Source organism: Grus americana, unplaced genomic scaffold (genome assembly GCF_028858705.1).
Source record: "Grus americana isolate bGruAme1 unplaced genomic scaffold, bGruAme1.mat H_29, whole genome shotgun sequence".
NCBI classification, from domain to species: Eukaryota; Metazoa; Chordata; class Aves; order Gruiformes; family Gruidae; genus Grus; species Grus americana.
The window spans coordinates 38,963-62,597 of NW_026561348.1; positions in this window are offsets into that span (position 1 = coordinate 38,963).

Here is a 23,635-nt window from a genome sequence, read left to right on the forward strand (position 1 = left end):
CATTCATGGAAACTGAATGATTAAGGAGCACATCTTTGAGGGTTGAAAGAGGAAGCAGAGGAGGCATACAAGCTTTTCAAATGTTCCTTTTTTTCTTTTTTTTTTGAAGTTAACCTTTCCAAACTCTAAATCATGCCAAAATCGAGAGCTTTGATCCATAAGAAGCACCGCATGCGATCAGACCAAAGGCCATCTATCTGCTATCCTGTCTCTGAGGATAGCCAGTAACAGGTGATCACAGAAACATAAAATATAAAGCTTGTATACAGAGGTCTTTCTTTGACACCATTCCAACAGTATATGGACTTTCTGAACTGGCAGTTCCTTCTGGACCTGGCCTGAATGAATGAGCTTAGTCCCTTTCTAAAAATCCTTTTCTACTTTTGGCCTCCACAGTGTTCTGTGGCAGTGAACCCTGAGTTCATTGTGTGGTATGAAAAAGAACTGTTTTCAGGCTGTTTTAGTGGTTTTCTTGATGACTTCATCAAGTGGCTCTAATTCTTCCACTGTCAGATACAGTGATGACCACCCCTATTCCTTGTCTCCTTGCCACTTGTGATTTTACAGACCTATATCATATATGTCCTCAGTCATCACTTTTTCCAAGTTGCAGGTTCACGGTATATGTAACTATTCATTACACAGGACCTCTGTCCTCTTGATCACTGGCCCTTTTCCAGTTCTACCCACTAACAGAGTGGAGAAGTGGGTTGTTTTTGTTTCTTCAGCGTGTGGATTGATGTTTCACTCTGCTTTCTTGCCATCTAAATTACATACTCTGCTGTCATAAATAAACCCTCTTGTGATACCTAAGAAAAAATAATTCTAATTGTAAGTAGGCACCTGAAAACTAACATACCTACTTGCCAAAAACCTATTCAGACATTAGAAAAACACAGGTTTAGTTTTCTTTTTGCTTAGAGAAACCATTTGAGTTTTTCACTGCACAAGGAATTCACCACAAAAACAACTGCTGCACTCCCAACACAAACAAGCTGTTCCAAAGACTCTTCTAAGTGCTGGGTTGCAGCAATGGTGGTTACACTGAAACAGCTGTCTGTAGTCGATGATAAAGTGTAATTGACTGATTGATTAATTGATTAACTGCCTTTCCTGGAAGTGTATTTAACTTGAATGGCAAGCAGGGTTGTTTTACTCTGAGTTTACCCTGTAGAACATCTTGAGACCCTAAAATACTGAAGGTATTTAACCTTCTGTTAAACTTACTCATCCTCACTCAGTGCGTTAAATGCTTGCTACTCTATATAGCCTTCTGGGAACAAGCTGTGGTTTTACAGCTGGGTCTCTCAGCTCCTATCATAAGCAGTGTTTTATCAAATTGTTCCTGTTAATGGGAGAAAAGAGTTGTTGGAAGTGACACCATCACTTGGACATAGAAGTAACTTAATACCTGAGTTGTCCTTGTTGGCTTCAGGTGTATGGCTCATGTGCCGAAAGCTACTCGCTGTATGTTTGTAGGATTGTCTAAAATGGCTTGATTTTGCCATACTTCCGTTATTCTCCAGTCATTTGGGAGATTTTTTTTTTGTCTCCTTGTATTTATTTCACTTTGTTAGCAGAGATCAGAGATAAATTTATCAGGCCAACTTTGTTCCACTTTTTGTTCTGGTAAGAACTTTGTCATCTGGTGCTTCCTTGTTCTCCCAGACTTTAAAAATATTTATTTATTTTTTAATTGTGCAATAGGTTAATTAGCTAATTAGTACCATGTTGATATATATGGTCAGGTTTTCCAGGAAGTCCTCTATCTCTTTGGTTTTGTCTTGCTTCATCTTGGGTGGAGTGACTTCAAAAATAGGCCGAGGCTGATTTCACTTGTCCTTCCTTTCCTTCTGTGCTTGCTTATTAACATGCTTTACTTTCTCTTTCCTATGACAGATGTGAGAGCACATTCCTTTAACCTTGTCAGCTAACAGGATCTCCTTTCCAGAGAGCATCTCTCACCTGTTTGTCCTATTTTGTTGCCACACCAGTTCCTGAAAAGCAATGTTCACTTGTTTTTAAATTCCTTCCTCTGTCACAGAAGTCGAGTCTCATGCCTTGACTCCAGGGGCTAGTAGAATTCCTTAGGCTTATCACGCACTGTTTAATTACTTAATTTGAGAGAGCAAACTTGCTTTCTTGCATGATATGAATCTGCTCCTTAAACTCAGCGTGACTCTTTGGGGATGCATGCAGCCTTGCTGATCTAGAATGGATATTTCAGACTCTGGTGGAACTTGTTCTTCCCTGAAGATAACATCAGCTGAACTTGGACTATTTGGCTGCTCCTATGGCAACAGATCTGAGTCTGGGTGAGGTGACCGCATTTATTTTGACTAGTTTTGCTAATTGTGGTTCTTGATGAGTGCTACAAACCTGAGGCTGTGACCTGTAAAATGAATATCACTCTCCAGATAAAATGTGGTTGGTGGTGCTGGGGGGCAGAGGGGCGAGGAGCAGTGGTTATGGATCCTGTTGGAAGTCTGCCAGCGGAGGCTGAAGGTACAGCAGTACCTACGGCAGTCTGCAGATAAGCTATCGTTTGGTCCTTGCCCAAGATGCCGCCTCTTGCGACCAAGCCACTAACCTCCCAAGGGGGCAGGAAAGATGGGAGACATTTGGTTTTCTGTTGCTATTTTAAAGAACAAGATTAGCTCTCTTTGGCGTCTGTGGCCTGACCCTGGACAATCCCAAGAGGACGCCTATTCTCTGGATCTTGTTGACTCTTTGGCTTGTCAGCCCGGGTTTGCTGATCTGCGTGGCATACCATGGGGCCTACGCTTGTGGTGCTGGTTTTGGACAGAGTAACGAAGCTGGGGCTGGCAGCTCGCTCTTTCTTTCTGGCGTGAAATGGTGAGTGGTTCTGAATGAGCCTCTGGGCTGAACGTGTGCCTTCTGGGTTCCTTTTGTTATGCATTTGTATATGTAATGTATATGTATCCAGAGGATTATGCCAGAGACCTTTTCTAAGTCAAACAAATAAACTCTTTACTATGTTACATTCAGATAGTTTGTTCGTTGGTGTCGCTTTTAATTTCTCAGCTGCAGTTCCTGGGTTTTGGGGATTTTTCTGTTTATTTGTCAGGAGCCTGCACTATCTGGATTAGAGCAGGTTTCTGTGTAACACATGAACATCTTTGGCCAATGTTTGGCGGTGCATGTTAAAAGATGTGTGGGCAGCTAAATTCCCCACAAGTACAGTGTCCTGTGACTTTGAGTACCTTGAGAAGAGACTAAGTCATTCCTGCTTTCTCATTGCTGAAGTAGGGCTGTAGCAGATGCTCACTTGAGTTTTTCTTTATTTTTCACTACTGCTCTCTTTGCAGCTGAACTGTACCTTGCTGCAGCTATAAATGCATCTGACAAAGTGCCACCTCTGTTTTCCTTTCCATCTTTCTTATATAATTTGTACCCATCAGCAATGACATTTCATTTATGAAACTGAGTCTCTGCTACATTGCAGTTTTACCTGGTACATTGTAATCCTTGACATTTAAGTAACTCCCAAGCTCTTGTTTCCCATGCTCCCTTTGTTTGTGTATACAAAAGCCTGTTTTAAAATTCATGACCATGTTTCAGAATAAATCCAGCCCCTATTTTACTTTTGGGCATTAAGGTACATGAAAAAGTATTTGCAGTAAACAAAATCTTCATCTTTCTTTCAGTGTTTAAAGTCCACATAGCAATTGCATTCGTCCTGTTTAAGAGGAGTCTGTCTAATCCAAGCTGGTTTCAGAGTATGTCAGGGCTCCGTGGATCCTGAACCACTTTCTTTATAGTGTTAGTGCCACCATCACTATGTACCTTTTTCTGCACTTGTTTTAGGGAGGTTCTCCAAGAAAGTAAAATAAACTTGTCCTTCCCATCGCTTCACTGCTGCTTTAATACTACACTTTTCTTTCTTGACACTTTTGTCTGTGCTCTTTCAAAATCAGGGAGCAGTTCAGGAATGAATGACCTCTTTGTCCCCAGACCTTACGTCCCCTGTCCTTGGCCTGCTGAAGAAATGCAAATTTGGGAATCCTCGTCAATCCTAACAAGTCTTAGGATAAGCACAGTCACTGACTGTAGGAACCATCTTGGAAGAGAAACCTATGGATGTAGATGAAATGGTAAGGCCTTTATGCACGCAGCAAGGCTGGCAGATGTTTACCTAACTCTTTGCACAACACCTGTTTCTGATCTTACTTGCAAGCCTGGGCGTGTGTACTTGGGGAGTTAGGGTACAGAAAACCACAGCGTAACAGACTAGCTACTCCATCCTCACTCCTAGTGTGGGCAAACTTGCCGTGCTTTTCAGCAAGATAGGGAAGCAAGGGACAGTAGCTGAGAAGTGTCTGCACAAGGACTTTGGGGCAGATAACTGGTGTATCCTAAATTCCTAAAACAATGTGTCAATGTCTCAAGTTTTGGAGATGTTTCTCATCCTGCTTCTCTCTCCTTTCCAGCCTGTCTGTCTGCAGTATCAGCTTCTGCCTTGTCATCTGACTTGTTAGGTTTTGTTTTCTTTTTCTAAAACGTTAGATATGTCACTTGTAGGGGAACTGTAGCCATAAAACAGCTCTTCTGCCTGTCTCAGGTAGAAAACAGCAACTTCTAGATGACAGAAGAGTGCTGAAAGCCATGATTTTATACGCACTGGATGTGTGAAATTGCACATAACCAGGAAAACACAAACAACCAAACTTGTGCAGAAAGCAGAGAGGCAAACTACAACATTTGAATAATGAGGATTGTAGCTATTATAGAGGGCCTGAAACCTAGAACATGAAAATGAGAGCTGATTTTAATGCATATACATACAGTAGCATAGGGAAGGATCAGGGATGTCAGGTTAAGGATATTTGCCATTTGTGAGTATTGACTGTATTCAGGGGGTACTTTGCCTTTTTAATTTTTTTAAAGCAAAACCAGCTGCTGAGTAGCAAATTTCCAATGTGCAAGAAAGAAAAGTATGTTGCACCAGCGGGCTGTGGACTGATCAGCATTTTGCATGGGCTCGGGGGAGGATTTGGTACACGCCTGCTGTGGGCTGAACGAACACCCATGTTTCTTCAGCTATTTGACTTAACCAAACTGGAGCGGCTGTTAAAGGAAGGATTTTGCTTTCTGCAATCAGACCGACAGCCAACAGATTGTGGGATGGAGCAGTAATATCAGGGCTCTCCAGCCTTTGTCCTGTGGCAGGTGTTGTGCCTCTTTATTTAAAAGCACCCAAAGCAGTACTGCCAAGCCAAGGGCTAAGACATTTTGAGCTAAATGAACGTGAGGTGACAAAGGAATAGGAACACTTCTGTGAGATCAGCATCCTTGTGGTGCGGCTGGTGGAACACACTGGTCTGTGCTTCCCCTGAACTGGCTACAGGCTAGTGGTAGGATGGAGAACGGGGGGGAAAAATTGAGCACGCAAGAGAACGGGCTGCTTGCTCTGGAGCTGGATCCCACACCAAGCAGAAAAAACAAAGGCAATGTCTTGCATGCCAACAGGGTGTGTGGGATAGGAATGTCAGCTGTCTGTATCTGCAGAGCTGCAGCAGCCCAGGTCTGGGGTGTTGCACACTTGGGTTTGTGAAGAATATAAGCGTTATACCTGAGTGTTTATGCAGGCAGACCCTTGCGTCTGAGGTTCGCCTCAAGTGTTGCTGCTTGGTTATAAAGGGCAGAACCATACTTGCCCCTTCTTGCATTGTTCAGTGGGTGTTGTGCTTAAGAAATGCAAGGATATTTTATTAGTGGTAGTATGCTCTGGCTTTTCTGAAACTTCAGTACTAGAAGAAGCAATAAGGAACGTCCAGGTAGCTGGGGTCTAACTTCTGTGGAGGGGACGCTTCCACAAAGAAAGATAATTAAAAGGAAAAGCTAGCTCCCTGAGAAATTACAGTATATTTGGTGAAACTATACAGAATCTCAAGGATAGACAACCTTGGGAAAAGGGCATTTACCTCAAGTGTTTGAAAAGAAAAGCTATTTAAACTTTGAAAGAGCTATTGGTTTTATTGTTGCAATATTTATGATCCTCTCTTTATAGGTCATGCAACCATTTCCTTAGTTATCCTTAATCTCCTACCAGAAATTCTTTCCCTTGGCTGGCAGTCCCCTTGTGCTGAGCACTTGCACTGCAGAAACAGAAAACAGCAAATCTAAACAAAGTAGGATCATTTATAGCCATCTTGCTAAGTGCACAACACATCTGCAGAAGGATCAGTTGCTCTGATTTAGCATGGCCATTAGTGACATTTTGCTGCCACTGAAAGGAAGAAAATGGCTCTGTTTAGTGTCCTGAGATATAACTGCAATAATCATAGACATTAGAAATGGAAAAGGCCACCAGGTCGTCTGGTCCATTGCCCCAGTACAATGCAAGGCAATTCACCAATGTACCTTTTCTAGGACTTGGTAAATTATTCTACCACTTGTTTGAGATTCTCCTTCACAGTCTAATAAATCTCATAGGAAGGAAGTTATTTTTTAACTTTTTGGAGAGGTACAGTAGGTAGAAGTTCCGACAGGCATTGCACTGAAATAATGACCTGTCTTCTGGTTTATCAAAGCATCTGCCGTTGCCCTTTCACAACACGGACACTGTAATATATTCACTTCCTTTGTTCTGTATTTATGACTGCAGCATTTCAATAAATCAGAAGTTTTCTGAAAGGAAAAGTTGGAGCGGTCTCTACTGGTTTCTCACCAATTTCCAAACCACTTTTAAAGATGTTAATTCAGCTACAGAGCTAAAGTTATGTTTCTGCAAATCCAGATTAATTTCCCTGCACCCAATGGGGTTACGCTGGAGTTATGCTGGAGTTACTGACAGCAGAGTATGACCAACAGCTTCCTTTTGCATCCGAGGAGACAGACTCACAAGAACAAAGAGGGAGACAGACAAGCACAGGCGCCAGCTACAGATGCTGTACCCTGCAGCCAAAAGGAGGGTGTTGTTCCAAGCAGGCTCCATCTTGTTTCAAAATCTTGCACGTAAGTAGTGCTTGGCATAAGTCATTGGGAATTCACCCATGCACAGCAGCGTTGTTAACATGAGGACACTCTTGGAAATGCTGTAGGGTCTTTGCATTGAATATTGCTGCAAAAGCAATTGCTGCAACAGAAGGTCATCTGGAGGAGTTGGCATCCCTTGATAAACACAGCCTCCTTGTTGTCTTGAAGACAGCCCTGGTCTGGAATGTCTTGGAAGAGTAGCTTAAAAGCGTACTGCCTTGCTCTTTGTGCACCAGCACTACCCTGCGGAAGCAGGACCATAGGTTACAACAGATACCAGGGCTAGTTTAGGCCCTATAGGATCCTAAATGACAAGAAGCAATCCAGCAGCAGAAATCGAGTGTGGTCCAAGCAGTGGAAGCAAACAGACTAAAACTGAGCTGAGAAAGAACATTTTGCTCTCTTTCAGAAAAGCAAGCAAGCCCCAACAAACTGATGACTTTCCTCTAGCAATCCAGGAGTTGCTTTAGGGCAGGATTAGGAAGAAAGCCTTAGAGTTTTTGCTTGCTTTTTCCCCAACTGAGGAAGAAAGAACCTGGTGTTTTGAGAAGGGTCGTTTGTGCATGATGAAATCCACTGGAATCTTGATTACTTTACCTCCTCCTCTCCCGGTACCAAGAGGTCTTATAGTTGCCCCCAGGAGTCAGCCTAAGGACTTTGCCCACACAGCCCCACCTTGAACTCCCAGCAGCGGATCCCGTGGTGGCCTCAGGGAAGCTGCTGGCAGATTTCCATCGAGGAGGTGACACAGAAAGCTATACTCACAATCCTGGGTTGACTTTGCTGCCAACTGTTGCAGAAGCAGAGCTGGGACAGCAAGTGAGTCATGGGGTTTGCAAGTAGTCAGGTTTGAGTAGTTAAGAAAAAAGAGCTTGGCCCACCCAGCTTTGCTGTTCTTTGTTCCCACAGCTGCTGGAGGCAAAGTCATGGGAACGGCTGCTGCCGCCTTCCTTGGGGTTCACCCCACCTCACACAGGGTGACCCAGGGCCATTTTCCTCTGCAGCTCTTCCTCCTGGTACTCGTAGCCCACTGTCGCCGTCCATCTCCCTTCTGCCTCTCCACACAGCTCTCTCCGCAGGGTCTTTGCCAGGGAGTCCCTGCAGCTCATCAGGGATGATGCAAGGGTGAGGAGGAGACTGCAGCTGAGGAGAGCTCTGTGTGAGGGACAAAATACGCCCTTTAGTGTGCAACGCCGGCCCTAGATCCAAGAAACCTCCCATATAGCTTCCCACTCCCTGGCACGTAACATCTTCCCCACGTTTTTCCCACCATCATCCTCATTCTGCCTTGCATCGAGGTTTTCAGTAACCACGTTGTTTTACCAATCCCAGTTCTATGCTGTCGTTCAGCTGGTTTTCTCCTCCGTCTTTCTTACTTATGACGCTCCCTTCTGGAATTATTCTCACATTCTGTCCTCGGGTCCTGCCACAATTGACTCTGGCCCCTTTGCAAGTGTCAGGTAGCAGTCCAGTTAAACGCTTGGGGATGGGGGTTTTTGGTGTTATTTTTTTGTGTATGTTTTTGTTTGGTTGGGGTTTTTTAATAAAAATGTAACTGTTATGCTTCCCCATCAAACACTGGTTTTGGAAACCCTGGGAAGAAAAGGAAGCCTGTGAAGGGGGAATAATATAGCCACCATCCAAAGTGTGGGAGAGTTTAAACAGTAAAATTGTACCTCTAAATCCCTAATCAAAACTGACAGCAACTTTTATTTTTTCTTTTTCACCTGGGCTGCCTGAAGGAGGCACAATTTTCCACATACTAGAAAAGGAAACTGCTTTCCTCCCCCTTCCCCCCCCCCCCCCCCCCCGATTTTCTGCCCTGCCTTCTGCACACTCCACTGCCCCATCCTCCAGTAACTCTTTGGTCCATCCCCTGTTCTCCTGGCCCCACTCCTTGTTTTCTCTTATGTTTTTTTCTCTCAGAGCATTATTCCTGTTCACAGTCTGTGTCCAGCTCACTAGACTAAAGAAGGGCAGCCTCTTTGCCGATGGTATTGCTTTCGGTCCTGCTGACAAGTGCGGACAGCGCTGTGCATTTTTACTACGGACAGTCTTGCTTCCACAGACTAAGGAGAAATGGCAGCCATTCTGCTTGCTTTGATCTCATTAATAATAAAGGACAACAGGAGCCCTTTTGAATATGAGCAAAAAGCTTGAGTTAAAATAAAAAATTAAACAGCATACCCAATTAATTAGAACCACAGCAAAGCCTTGGAAAGCTGCCATCTTAAATTGCTATACAGCTACAACTCCCAGAAAATAATAATATTAAAAAAAATCCCAACCATATGTTCTTGCTGTCCTAATAAGAGTTTGGGATAGAAGAACAGGTGGGAGCTTCAGTATTGATCATACACGTGCAATATTATCAGATGTGGGTTCCTTCCTTCCCTCTTGCAAGTGCACGGGCATGTACATATCCGTAACTCCTGTGGCGCAGGGAAGGAGCTGGCAGGAATGTGCCCAGCCCTCTTCTTTCTTCCAAACCTGATTCTTCTGCTGTGATGGGGTTGGGTGACATAAATTGGTACGTAAATGAGTATCGCACATGAAACTGGCTAACTTGGGAGAAATAAAAACTCCAACGTAGATCTGAACCTCAGAAAATGGAGGGAGAAAGTGCCTGTAGCAGTTACCCTACATCTAACTGTAAAATTCTAATGCTGTACTGATGATGAAGGTGGACCTGTGACTATAATTGCTTTCACCTGCCTATAGTTCAGTTCTCATTTAGGTTCAGCTAAAGGTGACTCAAAACAGTTTTGCACAGGCTGCTACCGGTGTTATCATAGCTCTAACCAAGTTGGTGGAATGGCGAGGTTAAAAGGTAAATAAAATCTCATCTGAAAAGCCGCATGACCTCTAGCCTCAGCAAACTGCTCCAGTCCTAGCCAATAATTCCTATATGCACACTGGTTCACTTTCAGCACTGAAAGCACAAAGCAGGCATCTTCCTCTGCCAACATAGTGAAAAAATGGGCAAAAAAATACTGTTAGGCTGAAAGAATACAGTATTATTCAAAACATTTTTCTAATTGCCTTTTTTCCATTAAAAACCCCACGTTAACATTGTTTTGCTGAAAATGGGAATATTTAAAATAGCTTCAAATAATGTTAATGAAGCATTGTTTTAATTTTGCCTCCAGGAATAAACCCAAACCAAAATACTATTATAAATTGTTCTCCATTTAAGAACACTGCCATCATATTAGTAATTTTTTCCCTTTAGCTGTGGGCCGACAACCTTCTCTTTTCCCCTTTTCCTTCCAACGGTATTATGTGAGCACGAAAGCACAACAAATTGAAACTTCTGCTAAGCACTTTGCCAAAGACACGCATAAACTGCTCTTGTTTCTATTGCAACTGCATGTCTTTCCTGGGTATGACACATAAAAATAGGTAATGTCAAAATAAGCCTATTATTTTAAGAACAGTTATAGATGTGGAGATGTCTGACTGGGACTTAAAGCTCAGATCCTGAACACTAACAATCATTAAAGATATTTTTTTACATTTTATTGTAAAACAGGAATGTTAGCACTAATCACCTGACCAACAAATTTGAAAATTACATTTGACATTATCTCCCTAATTTCCTTCTGCTATTTTATTTAATTCTAGTATTCATTACTTCTTTTTTTCCTTAAATTGCTCTTTTGTGTTTGTTCTCTGCTGTTATAGGTGACCTAGAAAGGAAAAAATAATTGGGTTGAAATCTGCTCTTCTCTATTTTAAATACAAATTCCTTTTTCCTATCCACATTTTTACAGCTCCTGGGCATATGAAGTATTACTTTCTCTCTTGCTTGTTCCCTGAAAAGCTGTGTGAAGGATGCAGGAGAATGGTTGAGAAATCATCTCACCACTCAACTGAAGGAACAGGAAATGCTGAATCCTTAGCAGATATCTTTTCTGAAAGTAATTATTAGGATAAATTATTTTAAACAAGGATAATTGGTATTTTAAACAGTATCAAAATGTTTCCAAATATTCATGTTTTATTCCTTTGGTACTTTGATGTCATATGCCTGCTGAAACTTCACTGAAGTCTTCTAGGAAAAGGATAGATAAAAAAGCATCTTCCAGGGGAAAGAAATAAGCAAGAGAATAACCTAATCAGCCTGTCTTTATATACAACAAGAGAACATAAATTCCTTTTTTACAAGACATCTTTTTAACAACAGCCATCTTCTTTTCCAGTGCTGCCTGTGTTTCGGTCACAGATAAAGTAGAGCATTATATCATATGTTAAACACCGTATTTCATACCAAAACATTTAAACATAATGCATCATAAAAAGCATCAGCACACACTTTACTGTGGCTTTCCAAACAGTAACCTATCTCTTAATCGCAATGCAGGTAACTAACCGGTTCCTCTCTGTGCCCACCAGATAGCTGCTGCTTAAAGCATGTGAAGCAGAAAAAAGGCAGGGTTACAAAGACTGTTTTTCAGTATCAGTAGCTTTTAGTGACTGACTATCCAGAGTTCATTGAGGTATGTTAATTTAAAAAACCTCGCAGGCCTATAAAAAGATGTTACGGCACTGTTGGAAATAATAAACCAGTGTCAGATCTAAACTCCCCTGACTTTCAACTCCAAATACCAAAGCAGCTTCTAGTGATTTGTCCCCTCTCATTCCTGCGTTCAGAATTGTCCCAAGCTGGCAGCACTCCTTGTTTGTTTAGTTCCTTCATGTTCCTTTCCTGTACTGTATCCACACTGTCAGGTGCAGCATTATTTGTCTCTCTGCTATCACACGTAAACTTAATTTTAAAAAAAAGGTAGCCATGTATTTTCATGGCATAAGGAGGCGAGGTTGGAATAGTCAAAAGGTTGTGGAATTGCCCCCAACACGGAGGTGCCTGTCCCTGTGAGGTCTGATACTTTCAGATGTTTGCAGGCAGGGTCCCAGCCTGCTTCTGCAGAAGTCAAAGGGAGCATATTCATACTGCAGTGAGCCTGTTCCCCCGAGTTTCAATGGTCTTTCACATCACTTGTCCACCACAGTGGACAGATCTTCCAAAAGTCCTCACCCCAAAGCAGCCCAACCTTTCCCAGCACCTGGAAATGCACCACAGTGGTAGTGTAACACTGACATCCAGTGGATGAAAAAATGCAATTTCACTAGCCAACTTGGTCCCATTTTTGGACAGAAGTGGCAATGGGGGACGTATGAAAAAAATAGGAAGAACTATTCTATTCATAAGCATTTGGATTTGATGAGAGCCAGAAACTAGCCTGAGAGCTGTGATCCCCCCAAATCCACAGGTGGGAACTTCTGAGTCATCCATTATCATTTCAGACAAACCAACAAAATCTGCTCGCTTTCTACAGTTCAAATTTGTTCTGTAGCGTGAAACTACAGGGACAATGGAGCGTGGTATCTTTTGCTCCGCTGAAATGAAAATGTCTGGTTTCCTAGGCTTAGGCAAAATAAATCATATTGTTTCACCTTGCTTTCCATGTCCTGCTACGAGTGCACAAAAACCCTGAGCAAAACATATGAAGGAAAACCTGCAAAAGAACACCAGTAAGGGGAAAGAGAATCTAAACAAGGAAATTATTTATTATTTTTTGATTTATGGCAAGACAAGGTCAGCATCTTGGACATACCCTTCTCTCCCAGCACGTGCAACCTGTACTCTCAGTATATTAGTGATTTCTGCTTACACCAAGAAGAATACATGCGGACAGGATACAGACAGTTCCTACTCAGTGAATAAACAATGAGGAACAAAGGCGAGGTGCATCACCAATTTATACTACTATTTCATATTGATTTATATAGTGCCTTTTGCATTCCTTAAAACACTACAGTAACAAATATGCATATGCCCAGTATAAAGTCTTATTCACATTAATGGGGCTTTTCCCCCACCAATCAATGTACAAATCAATTACCATTACTGAATGAGGAAGCCATCAAAAGATTCGCCGCTGTTTATGGACTTGTGTAGCCCGAATTCACACGGATGTTGTCTGCTGTCCGTGCCAGCAGCACGCATTGTTTTGCTGTGCTGGCAGCTGTCCCTCCTGGTGATGACTAACCTGTGAAGAGCTCTATGGCTCTTCCAAGACAGACTGAGTTTTCATTGAACACTCATAGACCTGTTCCCTAATATGACAGGCACATGACATCTCTATAGTTTTCTCTTCAGCACCAAAACGGTAATTTCAGCTGCCTTACTATTCTGTTGATCAGGTTGTAACAGGATTCTCTGGGGGAGATCAAATGAAAACATTGCACTGGCATGCAGCCCTGGGTGAGGTCAGGAAGTGACAGCCATTAAGATAACAGCAGTCTTCAAAAATACTGAAGAACAAGGAGAATGAGAATGAGCATAGAAATTTGGTACAAGCAGGGATATCCTTTCTCTCCTCCTAGTTTATCCTCCATATGCTTCTGTTACTCCATGTATTCCTCTCGCTGCTTTCTCTCCCTGTCAGAGACTTACATGCTCCTCTGGCCATGCTCTTCTGCTCTGCTAATCCTAAACGCTTCTTTGTCCCATGTGGGTCCTGCTTATACATCTCTCATTTTCTTCCTTCTCTTTCTGAGATCCAGCAGCGCTGCCCCATGCCTGCTCTCCAGACCCCTCCGGCCCCGGGCTAACACTGCTGCACCTCCCCCCCAGCTTCACGTTGCCTCCCAGGAATGTGTCCCCAGGCCAGCTCCTGCGTCAGTCTCCCACTGCCCCATCCCCACAGCCGTTTCTGGCTCAGCCCACTTCATAAATTCTGAAGATCAGCGTTTATTTTTAACAATTACATTTATGAATGATATTGTAGTCACTGCAAAACCATTTTGCACAGGTTTTCCTGATTGCTATTCACAGCTTCCATCTTAAAATTATAAAAGTAATTTTCAGCACGGAGAGCCTGCACAACAAAGGCACTGTAGATATTCTGGACCGAGGTGCCTGGAGCGCCACGGCCTGCAAAGCCTCGGGCCTTGTTCCAAAGAAAACCTCAGCCAGCATTCAAAGCACGAAGGGCAAAACGCCGCTTTGTGGAAGCCGACGGCCGAGCTCCTCTCGGCCCTAACAAACCCCAGATTTCGCCCGTGAAATGCAGAACACGCGTCGGCTGGGTGATCAGGCGAGCCCGCATCACTGACCACCCACAGGCCGCCAGGCACCAGGCTACACACCCCTAGTGCAAGCCCTGAGGGAACATGAAGGCCGGCAGGAGTGAGGTGGACCATAAACCTCCTTCCCCCTAGCTCACCGCGCTGTGTTCCCGCATGTCCGTGTGCCAAGACAGACAGCGACACACAGTACAGAGTGAAGGGACGGACCGAGCTGCCGCCATGAGCCGTTTTGACGGTTCCCCTCCCCCCTTCCCCTCACCCCCCTAACGGCCGCGGCGGCACCTCGCGGGCCCCCGTCACGTGCGCGACTGCTCGGGCCACGTGGGGCCCCGCAGGCACGCAGCATCCCCCTGCCCCGCCCCTGCTTCACGCGGCCTGGCACCTCCCTCCCCGCCCCGCCTCCGCGCTTCACGGAGATTGACAATGAAATCAACCAATCAAAAACTCATCCTCTCCTCCCCTCCCCTCCCCCGCGCGGCCACCTCCCCCCGCCCACGGTTGCTGTGTCATCCGGCGGCTGACATCGGGGGCGGTTGCCAGTTGGCTGCGGGGGCGTCGGCCTCCCGCCAATGGCCTCGCGAGCCGTACGACTGACATCTTCCTTGCCCAATAGTTCTTACAGGGCGGGCGTGCCTGGAGGGGCGGAGCAAAGGGTAAACGTCGTTGGGGACGGTAGGGAGTGTGGCGTTATTGCCGTTCTGCGGCGGGGGCGCCTGGCGCCGCTCAGCAGCGACATCCGCGGCCGTACTCGTTATCGCGTGTGCCCGTCACAGCGCCCCGCCCTTGGGGCCGACAGATGAAGTAGGCACACTGATGTAGCCTCCCCTCCCGCTTCGGCTGAGGAGGGCCCCAGCGCCGCCGCGAAGAGGCTGCCAAAGGAGAGCAGCTCGGTGGGCGGGTGTTCGGGCTGTTATGGTGTAACGGGCACATCCCTTCACCAATGGTGTCCGAGGGTGCAACCCGCAAACCAATCCGTAGCGCGGAAGGGCGGGGCAAATAGGGGCGGGCGAGCGGGTGCCCCATTTAAGGGACAAATCTCGCAGCCAACTGGCAGAAAGGAAGAAGGGGTGGGAGCCAGTGAGAATTGCGAAGGGCGCAATGTTAACCGATGACAGTCAGCAAGTGCAGCTAATCAGTGAGGGAGTAGTGACGCGGATGCCCAATTAGAAGCTTTGAGAGGCGGGTGTTTGTCTCTGATTGACGTGGGCCGTAACTAATGGGCGGAGAGATCCCCGAGGCTCTTCCCAATGGGCAGCGTCTAGGGGCGGAAAGGGGAGCGGAGGGAGAAGACGAGCAGGCAAAGCGGCCAGTCAGCGTAGGGGTCGGCGGGGCGCCGTCCAATGGGCGGTGCGAGGGGCGGTGCGGGGGCGTGTCTCGGTGTGTTTGGGTTCGTGCTCCTCGGGGGAGGGAGACGGCGGCGAGGAAAGTTTGGTTGTGGATTTTTATTTTTTTTTTTTTTTGGTGGGGAGGGGTTTTTTTGGAGGGTGGGGGGGTGGGTTCGGAGCTTTTTCGTGTTTGTTTCCTGGGTTCGTGTTTCCCGGGCTAGGCGGGCGGAGCCGCCCCCGGCACTGAGAAGAAGGGGGTTCAGCGCACCGCGGCGGCGCCTCAGCGGTGAGTGCGGGACAGGCTCCCCCCCCCCCATCTTCCCCTCCTCCCCCCGGGCGGAGGGGGGGGGAGGGGGAGGACGGCGGGCGGGCTGCGGGCCTCCCTTAGGGCCCTTCCCGCCCTGAGGACCCTTGCGCCGCCTGTGAGGGGGCCTTTGGCGCCGAGCGCGCGCGCCCCCTCCCCCCTCTCCGAGCTGCGGTGTCTCGGGGCGGGGGGCAGAGGGGGGCCGGGCCGGTGTGGGCCCCGAGCGGCGGCTCAAGGGCGCTGCCCCAACGGCGCTGGGGCTGCTGCTCCCCCCCCCCCCGCCTCCACCCCGGCGAGCGCCTGTCCCGGGGCAGAGCCGGGCTCGCGCTGCCCCCTCCCCGCCGCCCGCCTCACGTGCGGCCGTCGCCCGCCTCGGCTGCGCCCCGCCCCCCGCCTCGGGTGCCCCCCGCAGCCCCCGCCGCTTTTCCCGACAGGGCCTCGGCGGGACGCGCGGGCGGCCCCGAGGCCGCTGCCCGGCGCCGTGGTGCGCAGCGCCGTGCGCTCTGCTGGCTGCCTGCCGAGCCCGGGGAAGAGCCGCCCGCCAGCTCGCCCAGGCCGTGCAAAATGTATAAGGGTGGAAAGACCCCGAGCAGCCTTTTGTGGTTGGGGAGAAAAGTGGTTTTGTGTGGCGTGGGGACAGTCCTGAGGTTGCATTGGTACCACTACAAACCGCACTGGATGTGTTGAACATGATGCTAGTTAAAATGTGTGTGTGTGGGTGGGAGGAGTGACCGTGCTCAGAGGTGTGTCCCAGGCGGAAAAAAAAAAAAAAAAGTTAGTTTTCCGAGCTGTTTGTAGCAAAACGAGGGAACGTTTGTTTCTGGAGACGCTTCACCGGCTGTGGATAACGCTGCTTGTAGCATGGTATCTTGCAAGCTCAAATCTGCTTTATGAAAATGCATGTAGGAGTGTCTACTACAGCATAGAGCTGAGGCTTCTTGAATAAAACCAAATTTCAACGAAGTGTTTTCCTAGCTAAAGTAGATATGCTTACTGCTGTAAACAGTACTTCATTTTTACATGTTTAACATTTGACTAACCTTAAGAATATTTGTTAAGATATCTCTCCATAAAGTTAACTTTTTAAACAATTCGTTATTATTACTTTTTAATCATGACTTGTTAGGTCTCAGTGTCACACTTTCATCCTCTACAAAAACTGTGAATCTTCCTGAGAAATAGTAAGTAGACCTTTGGTGTTTACATAGCTCTGTATTTGAAAGATCTGGTTTACTGTAGTATTTTCCAGTAATATTGCTATCCAGAATTGGATTTTAGTTTCCGCTACAAGTGTCGTAGAGGTCATAGCTTAGATTTGCAGGGTTGTTAAATATGTGTACAAATTCAAGCAGGTTTGTAGTTTGTCTACAGTGAAGTTGCTCAACAATTCCCTCCTCTCCTATAGTGACTCTCTCTAATGGTACAGATGCCTTGGAACATGCAGGCTGTTGAGAAGCTGGGTAGATGCTGTCCTCTGCTGCATTACCTGAGGTCCTGAATTTACAGATAAGGTCAAGTTTTTCTACACGATCCACAGTTAGTGCAGGGACTGCCACGTAGAAGTGCCTCAAGGAGTGGTTTGTAAGGTTGACTTTTCACTTGTGTTTAACTAAGTTGCAGGTGAAACTAGTCAATTCTGTGGTGAAGAAGTCACCCTGCAAAAAGTTGAGGTTGAGGAAGGGGGAATGGAGCCCAGAGCAGTAATAAGTGTGTGTTAGCTTTTCTGCTGTGAAGTTCTGGGGGCAACGAGGCGCAGGCACATCTTTCTTTGTAGAAATAGGTGAGGTTATCATTATACCTTTTACTTTCATCTTGGTTAGCTATATTGCATGTAAAGGTTTCATGAATATACAATTTCATGTAAAACTATACATACAGAACTAGCTCAGAATTTTCAGTGCTAATTGGTAAAATTCTAATGTGCATACTTGTGAACTTGGTCTTGGTTTCTGTTTTCCGATGATGTTATCGGGATGCTTAGTAAAGGGAATCACTTCAATCCTGTAATGTGGAAGTAGTGGGGAAAAAAATTAATTATAAACCAGTCAGTGTCTCTCTATTAGGCAGCCTTATGAATTGGTCCATTACTGCAGTTTCTGTATAGCTGCAAATTTAGCTGGAAATCTAAGCTTTCATTTAAGTATTAAGCTCAAATGTTTGGGAATAAAAATCTTGAAACTGTAAATCAAAAAAAAGCTTCATCTACCAGAGTTTGTGTGACTGAATAGTCCAATAAAACATTTAGGTAGAATGTGTGTCATGGCTTTGCTTGGTGATGAGTGTTTGATCATTAAAACTTGATGTTGGAGGATGACTTAAGAGGAGAGAGCTTCAGGAGAGAATTTTACATAGTTCTGACAGTGTGTTTTACCTTAGATCTGCCTCCTGTCATAGGAAGCAAAAAATCAGAAATAAATTCGTTTTGTAGAAGTAATGTATAATATACATCATATATAGAGATAGCTGCATCTAGAACAATGGGATGAATAGCTGAGTCCAGAATGATGGAAAGAATTAGAGGACTGCTACAGAATAAGTCATTTGAAAATATGTTCAAATGGAGTTTGTTTGCTTGGTTTTTTGAGTGGTTTAGGGTTTTTTTTGTTGTTGGGGCTTTTCCTCCAGTAAAGCTGGTATTTTTCTGCTCGCAGAAGAGATTGGATTTACAATTAAGCTGTATGAACTGTAGCTCATAGAATAAGTCTAAGGAGCTTAGTTATTGACTTGAATGAGTTTATTAATAGTCTACTTAATGGTTCAGTTACTTTATTCTCCGTTTTCTGCGGAACGATTGGATGCAAAGTCTCTTGTCCTAGTCACTTATTGCCATTAACATGTTTATTTTCCCGGACTGTCTTTTTATACATAGATATTGTCTGGTTTGTGCAATAATAGTAATAATAATGATTAACAGTCATTTTCCTGCTTCTTTGCAATGGCTTTCCTCAGTAATTGCTCCCTAGTGCTGCCATTAGATTCACAAACGCTGTCTGTACTGAAGATTTATAAATTCTGCAATACTTCTACTTCCAGTGTACCTTACAGCTTACCGCTATTCAATTCTGTATTATTAAATTTTATTTTTCACTCAGCCTTTTTCTGTGTATAATTTCTGGATCACTAAATGTGACCTTGTGAAGAACTAGCATTGTTTGTCTTCCGAGCGGTGAGGCACTGGAACAGGTTGCCCAGAGAAGTTGTGGAGGCCCCATTCCTGGAAGTGTTTAAGGCCAGGTTGGATGAGGCTTTGGGCAACGTGGTCTAGTGGAGGGTGTCCCTGCCCATGGCAGGGGGGTTGGAACTAGATGGTCTTTGAGGTCCCTCCCAACCCAAACCATTGTATAATTCTATGATATGATAAATTAAGCATATGTAGCACATAGATAAGGAGGGAAGTACCTGATACTAGCAAATATATAGCAGTGAGTTTACCTTTAACTTAAGTTTTCTGTCACCTCATTGCTTATAAAGTGTGTGTGCCTGAATTATCTCTGGAATTGCTTTTAGTGATCTATTTGTTGTGATTTCAGAAATTTTACTTGTGAAATATTACGCTGTCTTGGGGAAAGAATAGCAGGAAGATGTCAGTCTTCAGTTCTAATAGCAAGAACATAGCACAGAGGTGTTGAGCAAACAGTAACATATATTTCTAATTGTTTGACTACATGTGGTAGAATAAGACGTGGATTCTTGCTGATAGTCTTTCTTAGCTTAATATTTACTGTCTTTCTCCCTATTCAGATAAAAATATGCAAAGTTCGTGTGTTCTTTCAGCAAACAATGTGTGGAATAGGGACTGAAGAATAGGTTTTAATTTCTTGTGAATCCTAACTAAACTTTCTGCTACTACCTGCTATAATAAAAACAGGGGTGCTTTTTGGTACTTGAGCCAGCTGTCACTGTCAGACAAGTAAGTTGCCTGTTGGTATTTCTGCTTGTGAGGTGACTAGGGTAATAGTAATCAGGATATTCTAATTGCTGTTCCCTGCCACTTTGAGCAGATAGTAAAACTCTTATACTTTCTTAGGTTTCTCTGCTTTACTGTTTGTACCTTCTTCGCATTACACTTTTCTTCAGGGAAGTAAGCACATTTTGCTGCAAAGAGTTGGTGTATTTTTTTTTTTTCCTTTAGAGCAGTAGGCAGTGAGTATGTTAAATAATTTTTTCCCTTTGCCTTCTTATAGCGGTAAGAGGGAGAGGGTGGTTTTGCACTTATGGTTTGCATCATGTTGTAGGGGAATGTTCTGAGGTTTTAAAGTTTTCATCAGTGTAAGGGTTGTGGTTGGAGTTTGGATGTTCTCAGTGTTTACCATGTAGTGAGCTATGGAGATGACCTTTTCCAGTTTCAGCTAGTCAGTACGGATTGCGTTTCTGGGCTTTGCCAGATTTAGTAGTTCTGAAATCAGATATTTTGCATGTATTTCCTGATGTAATGTCTGTGGATTAGAAAAAACACAATAATTTGTGAAAAAATCTGGGAAGAAAATCCATGTTCTGTCTGAGACTTCCACTGTTTGAAAATTTTTAAATATGTATTTAAAAGGGAAGAATGGATCTTAAAGTAGCTCTTACCCAGTTTAGCTTTCAGGTGTGTGGAGAAGCATACTGCTTGTAAGGAGCAATGGGTGATACTGTAAGGCAGCAGTCATGCTGCATGCTGTAGGATGCTGGTCAGAATAAATTTGTAAAGTATAAACTGGTAGTCAATATATTTTGACCCTGTCAGGCAGAAGATTGAAGGCTCAAAAGCTAATTAGCAGATGAAAGGATAGGAAGCAAAGTTGCAAAACAAAGAGTTGATAATTTTAGATAGCCTGACAGAGGATTAGGCAAAAGGTGATACAATACTATCGTGTTGCCTGTGTCAGGGGAAGCCCTCTAAGCCATCTAAATGAGTAGCAAAGTCAGTGTCATTAATGTTTTTACTTGCATTTAATTTTTATAACTTCACTGTAGCTCTTGACAGCATTATAAAAAGTACTATAGTGAAAAACAACCTGACAGTTTTTCAGTAGTGTATTCATTTTTTTGGTAGTGAAGTCTGTTCTGTGTTAAGAGAAATTTGTTCTTTTACGCTGTTCGATTTGCTAGCGGTCTACAAAGAAAGTAGTTTTTATGAATACTGTTAAATTTCTTCTGTTAAGTTCAAAGATTTTCAGATTCTAGCCTCTCTTTTGCTAGTCGGAAATACCTCTTCCTTTTCCTCTGATCATCTTGAATCCTAAGGTTGCAGGTTTTTTTTCTACTCGAGTCTCTTTTTCTTACAGCAAACACTGGTTGTGCCTTTGCAGTTCTCTACTGTGTTCTTCATGTGCAAAAGTAGACTTTCTCACAAAGTTTCACAAGTTAAATTGAAAGTATTATTTTAAATCAAGAAGCTAAATGTTTGAAAAGCTGTATGATGGCATTCTTGTTTTGAGACTGGTCTATTAAGTCTCCACATGATCAGAACTGAGAAACGTCTGGGCTGCTCTAAGGCAGTTGTTACCACCTTTCCTGGCCCTGTCGCCTCTCTGCAAAAATCTCATGGCTGTATCCCACATGTGGTAGGAAGGGGGTTCACCTCTAGGAGATAGAAGTAACTCTCCAGGGTTGCCGGTCTGCTGTGGACTAAACATGCTTTGGCCTTAGGGAGATCCATTGGTGTTAATAGCAGCAGGCCCTCTTGTCTTGTTGCTTTTTACAGGCAAGAAATATAAATTACCCAGCAACCCTGTGTCAGCGTGGTCTGGTTATAAACTTGGATGTCTTATGAGCTATGTGTGGCTGAAGAGACACAGGTTGTCCGGCTCTTCGCTTGTACGTTTGAAAACCTTTTACTTCTCTCCTGCAATGTTTTTTGTATCTGTAGAAATAAACTAATAACTCTGGAGACAATTGAAATGCTGTAGAATACATTTTATTTTCTCACTACAGCCAACAGTAGAATCTGCTTTTTATATAGTAGTACCATAACTTTGTGATTTAAAAATTTTTCCAGAAGTTAGATTTTGTAGAAGGTAAAATCACCGGTACATTCACTTTCTTTGCAAATACAGTGAAACTGTAAGCTAATAATATTAGTGGGTGCAACTAGTTTGCGGAACAATATCTTTAATACAAACTTAAAGAAAGTATTAGTGTAAATTTTTTATTAAAAAATTTTGTCTCTGAGAGAGAGGAAGAGAATGTGTCCCCTCACCCCAGCTTCTTACAGAAACCAAAATCTACTTAATCCCAAAATGAATGATGATCCATCCTTGACCTGAAGCAGCTGAAAATCACTTTAGGAAAGAATTCTATAATACATATAGCATGAGATAGTTGCTTTGCGACATTGTCAGCTGCTTTTATAGTTTTTAGTATCTTTCTTTGTGACCCTCTCTAGGATTTGTTTGCATTGAGATTTTTTCCTGGATATGTTTGTGTGATTATAACACTATTCTTATATTGCTGTAAATGTGGCAGTTCAACTCTGTGTTGGGAACATGGTTATTCTGAAATTAATGTTTGGGTCTTTTTGGTTTTGGGGTTTTTTTTAAGTTCAACTTAAACTGCTTCTAAGTAATAAGCTAAAAAAAGAACGCTTTGGCACAAATGTCTGTCCACACAGGAAGTTTTACTATCACAGCTATTGTAATTTAAATGCATATCCTTCTGTACATATTTGGATTCTGAGAAGAATTTGTTTCAAATTAGCTTTCTAACTTTTTCTGTTTGTCAAATAGCTAAGATTCTGCCTTGTCAGATTTTAATTGCATTGTACCAGAAGTCTGTTCTTGCAGTGAAAAATGCGGATGAATCTTTTTTTCATGAGGAGAGCAAGAATGAAAAAGAATCAAGCCACAGTGCTTGTTTGGGACTGTTGGTCAAGATACAGACCATATTTTCATTGATGTTGCAAAAAATTTTCAATATTTAATATTTTTGATATTTTTCTTATATTGGGAAGTTTTTAAAGATCGATATTGTCTTTATACTAGTATTCCCCCGCCCCTCATATTAAGTGTTTGTTGGGGTTTATTTTGTTGTGATTTTATACAGGCACAGGTCATGTATTTCATAGCCCTTCAAAACAAAGCAGGATACTAAAGTTTAATTGAGGGTTTTTAAATATAGCTGTGCTTTTTGCTTGGATAAATGTTTGGGTGCTTCAGGATCTGCTCCTCCAATTTCTGTGGCTGCTGTGGTGACAACATCAAGAACATGGGCAGATTTTAGTTGTTTTTCAGTGTTTATATTCTATTTAATAAAAGGTTAGGGGAATGTTACCTGCGTTTCTGATGGCACTCACTTTGCTGAATGGTACTTGAAGAGGGGAAAGAAATGTTAGTTTACTGCACAGCTAGGCTTTTTCACTCACTTTTTTAAACTCTGTAGTCAGTAAATTAGCTGTCTATAACTTTCTTTGCAACCAAAACTGGCTGATAATCTTCTCTTCTGTTGGAAGTAAACTCCTCTGGTTCTTTCATATTCAAAGGCCAACTTTCTTTTCCCTGTCCTTGGCAATTCATGTATTGCAGAAAATGGATTCAAATTGAGAAAGACTTCCTGTTGATTGAAAAGTAAATTAGCTTGTGGAGAACGGTCTCAGGGGAAAAAAGGGTACAAGTCCCGTTGTATCAAATACTTTTAACGCTGGCTAATAAGCAATGGAAAATGCTTCTGACAGCGGTAACATGGTGGTGGCCTCAGGGCAAGAATATAGTGACATAATTAGTCTGTTCTGTCTCTAACCCTGTACTCAGCCAACACTGGATAATGTTACTTTCACCAGTTTAGGTAACTAGATAAACTGGTACTGCCTTGTGTATGGATACCATATATCAGTTTAACTTACCCCTGCTTCAGCTGGGTATGTAAATAAACTAAAAGTAACTTTAGTTTTACAAAGTTTTAACTCAGAAAATAACTGGAAAGTTTTATTACTCAG